Genomic DNA, 7258 nt, shown 5'->3' with positions numbered 1-7258 from the left:
AAGAAAGTTGCATTGTTCCACAGGAAAACGACAACAGGCTGCCAACATCTGTAACAGGACAGACTCTGCAGTGCTGGAGTCACGAATCGGCCAAGGCCTCACACCACATAACATTCCAACCCGTCATTTTTTCATTTGCGCATTTTTGCCCGATCGCGCAACTGCAGCGCACCGCCGAAGCGCAACCGTAGCGCGTCGCCGACCGTGCAACTGCACCGCGCTGGTCGCATTATTGTGACAGAGCAGCCGCTGATATTTAGAAAATATTTTTAAAGTCCTGATGTACTTTCCAAAATTTAAGTGGACCTCAGTGCGCAGGGAGCTTAATCTTGTCCAATCGCGCAACCACAGCGCACCGCCGAACGCGCAACCGTAGCGCGCCGCCGAACGTGCAACCGTAGCGCGCCGCCGACCGCGCAACTGCACCGCGCTGGTCGCATTAATGTGACAGAGCGGTCGCTAAAATTTAGAAATTATTTTGAAAGTCCTAATGGACTTTCCAAAATTGAAGCGGACCTCTGTGCGCAGGGCGCCTAATTTGGTTCGAGAACCGGGACGTTCAAAAACCGAGGCTCCACTGTACTTTTATGACGACAAAAGACGGACAGCACAGTGCAAGATATGCAACAAAAACATTTCGGACAGCCAGACGACAACTTCAAACTTTGACTGTCATTTTAAGAGCCATTCTGCCCAGTAGGTGCTTTTCATTTATCTAAATAGGTGTGTATATATAGCTTTAATGCAATGAATATGATGATGAAACCGAATTAAGTAAATATGATTTAATATGGAGCAAGTTAATAAATAAAAACTACAGTTAAGCCTCAAAGAATTTTTTTTTTTTCCCATATACTATGTTGCATGTTTGTCAGACCATACAGTACATCCCATTCATATTTATGCTTTTGTTTCACAGGTATGCAGAATATAAAAAGGAGAAACACCTGCACTGATGCAGCGCAGCCTGCAATTTGCCATTTCCTCCAGTCTCGTCCGCAGGAAGCATATTCTCCAAACCATCCAAGACAGAAGGCCATAACAAATGCCATTCTCACAGACCTGGTGATTGGATGTAGCATGCCTCGGTCAATCACGGAGAATGGACATTTCCGACACTTCCTGTCTGTGACTGACTCCAAGTACCAGCCTGTCTGTCGTAGGAGAATAACTCCCTGTCGGTCAGCCATCTTGTTGGTTTTGGTTAGGAAGTGTCAAGTAACATGGTGGGTGGGGCATATAGATGGTGCAAAAAGTGAGTATTGGATTGTTCCCAGGAATAAATTGGCATGGCTGAAATTCCAAATTTTAGCAGCAGATGGTGCAAAAAGTGAATATGGGATTATTGGGTAAATTGGCATTGCTGAAATTCCATATTTTTCCAACAGATGGTGCCAAACCTTTACATGAGACCTGAAGGGGCAGTCGAGTAAAACAAGCTGAATTAGCAAAAATATGAAGAAATAGAAAAGCACGGGGTCGGTTCTGAGTCACACATGGAGGCACACGTTTAGATTTTTTATTTTATTTCTTTGCTTGGCTACCATATACAGTGGAGCCTCGGTCTTCAAACAGAATCCGTTCCAGAAGGCTGCTCGAGAAGTGAATCGTTTGAATTCCGAATCCTATTTTCCCATTACAAATAATGGAAAAAAAATAATCCGTTCCAAGCAAAAAAAAACCTGTCATTTTTTGTCCAATCGCGCAACTGCAGCGCACCGCTGAACGCGTCCTGATGTACTTTCCAAAATTTAAGTTGACCTCAGTGCGCAGGAAGTTTAATTTTGTCCGATTGCACAACTGACGCGCACCACCGAAAGCGCAACCATAGCGCATCACCGACTGTGCAACTGCACCGCGCTGGTCGCATTATTGTGACAGAGCCGTTGTTGAAATTTAGAAAATATTTTTAAAGTCCTGAGGTACTTTCTAAAATTTAAGTGGACTTCAGCGCGCGGGGAGCTTAATTTTGTCCGATCGTGCAACTGCAGCGCACCGCCGACCGCGCAATCGTCGCGCGCCGCCGACCGCGCGACTGCACCCCGCTGGTCGCATTATTGTGACAGAGTGGTCGCTGAAATTTAGAAAATATTTTTAAAGTCCTGATGTACTTTCCAAAAATTTAAGTGGACCTCAGTGCGCGGGGAGCTTAATTTTGTCCGATCGCGCAACTGCAGTGCACCAGGCGCTCACTTTTGCATTGCTTTAGGAGCATCTTTGTGTTTTAGGATGGCTTTACTGCTCCCACTTGCTTCATTTGGAGGCATGATTAGAGTTGATGGAATCCTCAGAGTAACGAGAATGTAATAACGAACGGAGTCAGTTGGCATGCGGGTCCTCTCGGCTCATCTCGCGAGGTTCGAAAACCGGATTTCGTCCGAGGCTCCACTGTACAGCACACAGAGCTGTGCAAACACACACACAAAGGGTACCAAATGGTCAGGTGACGCTTTCCCGCCTTTTTTGGACAGTATAAAACAAGCTGACCTGGAAACTGTTGTTTCATCTGCTGCCGTGCCTCGTGTACTGGCCGCCATTAAACAACCCAAGAAAGAACCAACTCTTACTCCACATCTTTGTCTTTCCTGGCTCAACAACGGACATCCCAAACAACATGTAACAACAAAGCTGCCTTGTGTGCTCAGTGGCCTAGTGGTAGAGTGTTCTCCCTGAGACTGGAAGGTTGTGGGTTCAAACTCCAGCCGGGTCATACCAAAGACTATAAGAATGGGACCCATTCCCATAGCAAGTGCCTTGCTTGGCACTCAGCATTAAGGGTTGGAATTGGGGGGTTAGATCACCAAAATGATTCCCGAGCGCATCACCACTGCTGCTCACTGCTCCCCTCTCCCCCAGGGGATGGATCAAAATCACACAGGGATGGGTTGAATGCAGAGGTCAAATTTCACCATGCCCAGATGTGTGTGTGACGATCATTGGGACTTTAACTTTTGAGACATGCATGCACCAAGACCGTGGAGATGACAGTGGATTTCAGGCGAGATCCTTCACCACTTTCACCCCTCACTATCTGCAGTAATACCATACTCTCCTCAGACACCTTCAAGTTCCTGGGTACCACAATCTCACGGGACCTGAAATGGACCGGCCACATAGACTCTGTCCGGAAGAAGGCCCAGCAGAGGCTGTACTTCCTGAGACGGCTCAAGAAGTTCAACCTACCGCGGGAGCTGCTGAAGACCTTCTACACTGCCATCTTCTGTCCTCTGCACCTCCATCACTGTCTGGTTTGGATCAGCCTCCAAACAAGACAAGCACAGACTGCAACGGACAATCAGGACTGCAGAAAAGATCATTGGAATCAACCTCCCATCTATCCAAGACTTGTACCTGTCCAGGACCAGGAAACGCGCAAGCAACATCTCTACAGTCTGTTTTAACTACTCCCCTCCGGACGGCGATACAGAGCTCTGTATGCCAAAACCAGCAGACACAGAGACAGCTTCTTCCCCCAGGCTGTTGCTCTGATGAACTCACACCACTCTTAGAGTCTCAGAGTCATTGCTGTGCTATAACATCCTGCTCTCCACACCTTTTTGGATTGTCTACACTGTTTGCACTATGTGTCTTCTCTGCATCCATTGCAGCCTGGTCATCCTGGAAGTAGGACCCTCCCATCTGTGGTCTCTTCTCAAGGTTTCTCACTTCCCCTAGTCGGAGATTTGAGTCATTCCTTGCCCTCATGGGAGTTTAAGATCAGGGGATGGCTGAGAATATTGTCATTTGTCATTTTCACATGTCCCGAGTGTTGTTAGTCACCTAAATGTTGAACAGAGACTGTGATGTAACGAAGTCAAATTCCTTGTTTGGCACGCTCAAACATGGCAAATACATTCTTCTTGAATCTTAAAGAAGCCCATGGATAGGTATGATTACACATACAAGTTTAACATTTGTACTGTAGATTAGAACAGATATAAGTGGAGGTTTACATTGTGGTGGTGTTATACAGCCTTGGTAGTTTTACTGGGGGGGTTCTGTTGCAGACTCTTCAGAAATGACGTAATGACAAAGTTCAATATGCATGGTGCAAAGAGGGTTGTCAAAAAGACTGCCTTTTACTCTGCTGGCATGGACATAAAAAAAGGCTGCTCAAAAAAATGTAAATAGAAAATAATGTCTGCTCATTCTTTGGCGATTGCTTCATGTTCAAAATGTGTGATTGACATGAACATCAATGAATAACAATTTGTTTGGACTGTACGATGTAATCTTTGTAATAATGACAATTATAAAATATGGTGTTTTTTCATGAAAAGGCACCATTCTAATGTTATATAGTCAGATTTAATTCATTCATGATTTTAATCCCAAAAGTCCATCTTTATTTGGAGAAGCACTTGGGAACACGCACAAAGAGATTTCTAAGCCCCCCCCCCCTTGTTTTGTAGGTTGTTTTATTTGAAATTTCCTACACGAAAAGGATCTATTTTTTTCATTACGTATGTTACAATTTACAGTGGAGCCTCGGTTTTCAAAAATTCGAGATTTTTTTGCTTCAGATGTCGGACGAAATTCGATTGTCGAACCTCGTGAGATGAGCCGAGAGAACCCGCATGCCAACTGACTCCGTTCGTTATTACATTCTCGCTACTCTGAAGATTGCATCTACTCTAATCATGCCTCCAAATGAATCAAGTGGGAGCAGTAAAGCCATCCTAAAACACAAAGACGCTCCTTTAGGACATTGCGACAGTGAGCGCCGGCATGCTGCGGTTGCGCGATCGGACCAAATTAAGCTCCCTGCGCACTGAGGTCCACTTAAATTTTGGAAAGTCCATTAGGACTTTAAAAATATTTTCTAAATTTTAGCGACCACTCTGTCACAATAATGCGACCAGTGCCGTGATGTTGCTCGTACGGCGGCGCGCTACGGTTGCGCGTACGGCGGTGCGCTGCAGTTGCGCGATCGGACAAAATTAAGCTCCCTGCGCACTGAGGTCCACTTAAATTTTGGAAAGTACATCAGGACTTTAAAAATATTCTCTAAATTTCAGCGGCAGCTCTGTCACAGTAATGCGACCAGCGCGGTGCAGTTGCGCGGTCGGCGACGCGCTACGGTTGCGCGTTCGGCGGTGCGCTGCAGTTGCGCGATCGGACAAAAATGTGCAAATGAAAAAATGACGTTTTTTTTTGCTTGGAACGGATTAAAAAAAATCAATTATTTTTTTATGGGAAAACATGATTCGGAATTCGAATGATTCACTTCTCGAACAGCCTTCTGGAACGGATTGTGTTCGAAAACCGAGGCTCCACTAAATTTGTCTCTGGACCCCTGCCTGTTAGAGGCACTGATGAGAGGTTTAGTAGATTAGTCTCCCTTAATCGATGGATGGCTGGTTTCAAGAAGAAGCAGGGACTGTATTTTAAAGATAACTGGCCCTCCTTCTGGGGCCGCCCTGACCTGCTGAGGAAGGACAGCCTTCATCCTAACTGTGAAGGCGCCTTCACTCTTTCAAGGATTATAGATTACTGTTTGAGCCATTCATGACAGGTCACTTTAGAGCAGGCCAGGTCACAGGTGACGAGGCCACCTGTTAGGATGGGTTTGGAGTCTGTTAAATTAAAGTTAACTAGCGCTAGGCTAGATTCAGGATGAATTTTCAGAATTCATGGCTGATCTAGTGCGGATAATATAATAATTATGGGGGATTTCAATATCCACATAAATTTACCGTTAGAGACACTTATGTTTGGTTTTACGCAAGCCATACAGGCAGCAATGCATAAAAATGTTCATACCTTAGATCTGGCAAGACTGGCAACCTCAAATATAACAGTACTGCCATACATGACTGTTATGTCTAATCACTACTTAATACAATTTGAAATTTTAGCCCTCTGTCAAAGACAAGCGCACAATCAAAATTACAGCAGCTGTAATATTAACCCCATAATTGTGACTTTGCTATCTGAGTTACTGCCGCCGGCAACTGCCAGATTTCCCGCATATGTCGGCTGTATTGATAATCTTACAAATGAATTCAATGCGACATTGTTAAATGCCATCGACTCAGTAGCGCCACTACGTCTGAAAACTCGCCGTAGAAAGCCTACTCCATGGTTTACAGATGAAACACGTACGCTTAAGCAATTATGTAGAAAGCATGAGCGCAAATGCCGTTTAACCAAACTTGAGGTTTTCTATCAGGCATGGCGTGACAGTCTCCTGAAATACAAAGATGCGCTTATCTTGGCAAAAACTGATTATTCCTCACAAATTATTCATCTCAATAAAAACAATCTTAAATACTTATTTGACACAGTGGCAAAGCTGACGTGGTGCCAGCCGACCTCCGATAGCTCCTTCTACTCAGCCGACGAGTTCATGAAATTCTTTGCTCGAAAGATTGAATCCATTATGTAGAAAGCATGAGCGCAAATGCCATTTAACCAAACTTGAGGTTTTCCATCAGGCATGGCGTGACAGTCTCCTGAAATACAAAGATGCGCTTATCTTAGCAAAAACTGATTATTTCTCGCAAATTATTCATCTCAATAAATCCATCCATCCATCTTCTTCCGCTTTTCCGGGGTCGGGTCGCGGGGGCAGCAGCTTTAGGAGGGACTCCCAGACCTCCCTCTCCCCAGCCACTTCATCCAGCTCATCCCGGGGGATCCCAAGGCGTTCCCAGGCCAGCCGAGAGACGTAGTCTCTCCAGCGCGTCCTGGGTCGTCCCCGGGGTCTCCTACCGGTGGGACATGCCCGGAACACCTCCCCAGGGAGGCGTCCGGGAGGCATCCTGATGAGATGCCCGAGCCACCTCATCTGGCTCCTCTCAATGAGGAGGAGCAGCGGCTCTACTCCAAGTCTCTCCCGGATGACCGAGCTTCTCACCCTATCTCTAAGGGAGAGCCTGGACACCCTGCGGAGGAAACTAATTTCGGCCGCTTGTATCCTGGATCTCGTTCTTTCGGTCACGACCCATAGCTCGTGACCATAGGTGAGGGTAGGAGCGTAGATTGACCGGTAAATAGAGAGCTTTGCCTTTTGGCTCAGCTTTCTCTTCACCACGACGGACCGGTACAGAATCCGCATTACTGCAGACGCTGCACCGATTCGCCTGTCGATCTCGCGCTCCACCCTGCCCTCATTCGTGAACAAGACCTCAAGATACTTGATCTCCTCCACTTGGGGCAGGATTTCATCCCCGATCCGGAGAGGGTATTCCACCCTTTTCCGACCGAGGACCATGGACTCGGATTTGGAGGTGCTGACCCTCATCCCGACCGCTTC

At 46.3% G+C, this 7258-nt stretch overlaps 1 pseudogene; it reads left to right on the top strand.

The window, feature by feature from the left end:
• The first annotated feature begins 1243 nt into the window (after window positions 1–1243).
• On the top strand, window positions 1244–6388 carry LOC147058892 (uncharacterized; annotated as a pseudogene).
• The last annotated feature ends 870 nt before the right edge of the window (window positions 6389–7258 follow it).

This window comes from Syngnathus leptorhynchus, chromosome 3 (genome assembly GCF_054491065.1).
Source record: "Syngnathus leptorhynchus isolate UIUO chromosome 3, UIUO_Slep, whole genome shotgun sequence".
Taxonomy (NCBI): domain Eukaryota; kingdom Metazoa; phylum Chordata; class Actinopteri; order Syngnathiformes; family Syngnathidae; genus Syngnathus; species Syngnathus leptorhynchus.
Note: the sequence above shows the minus strand (reverse complement) of the source record. Positions and strands in the feature narration are given on the sequence as shown.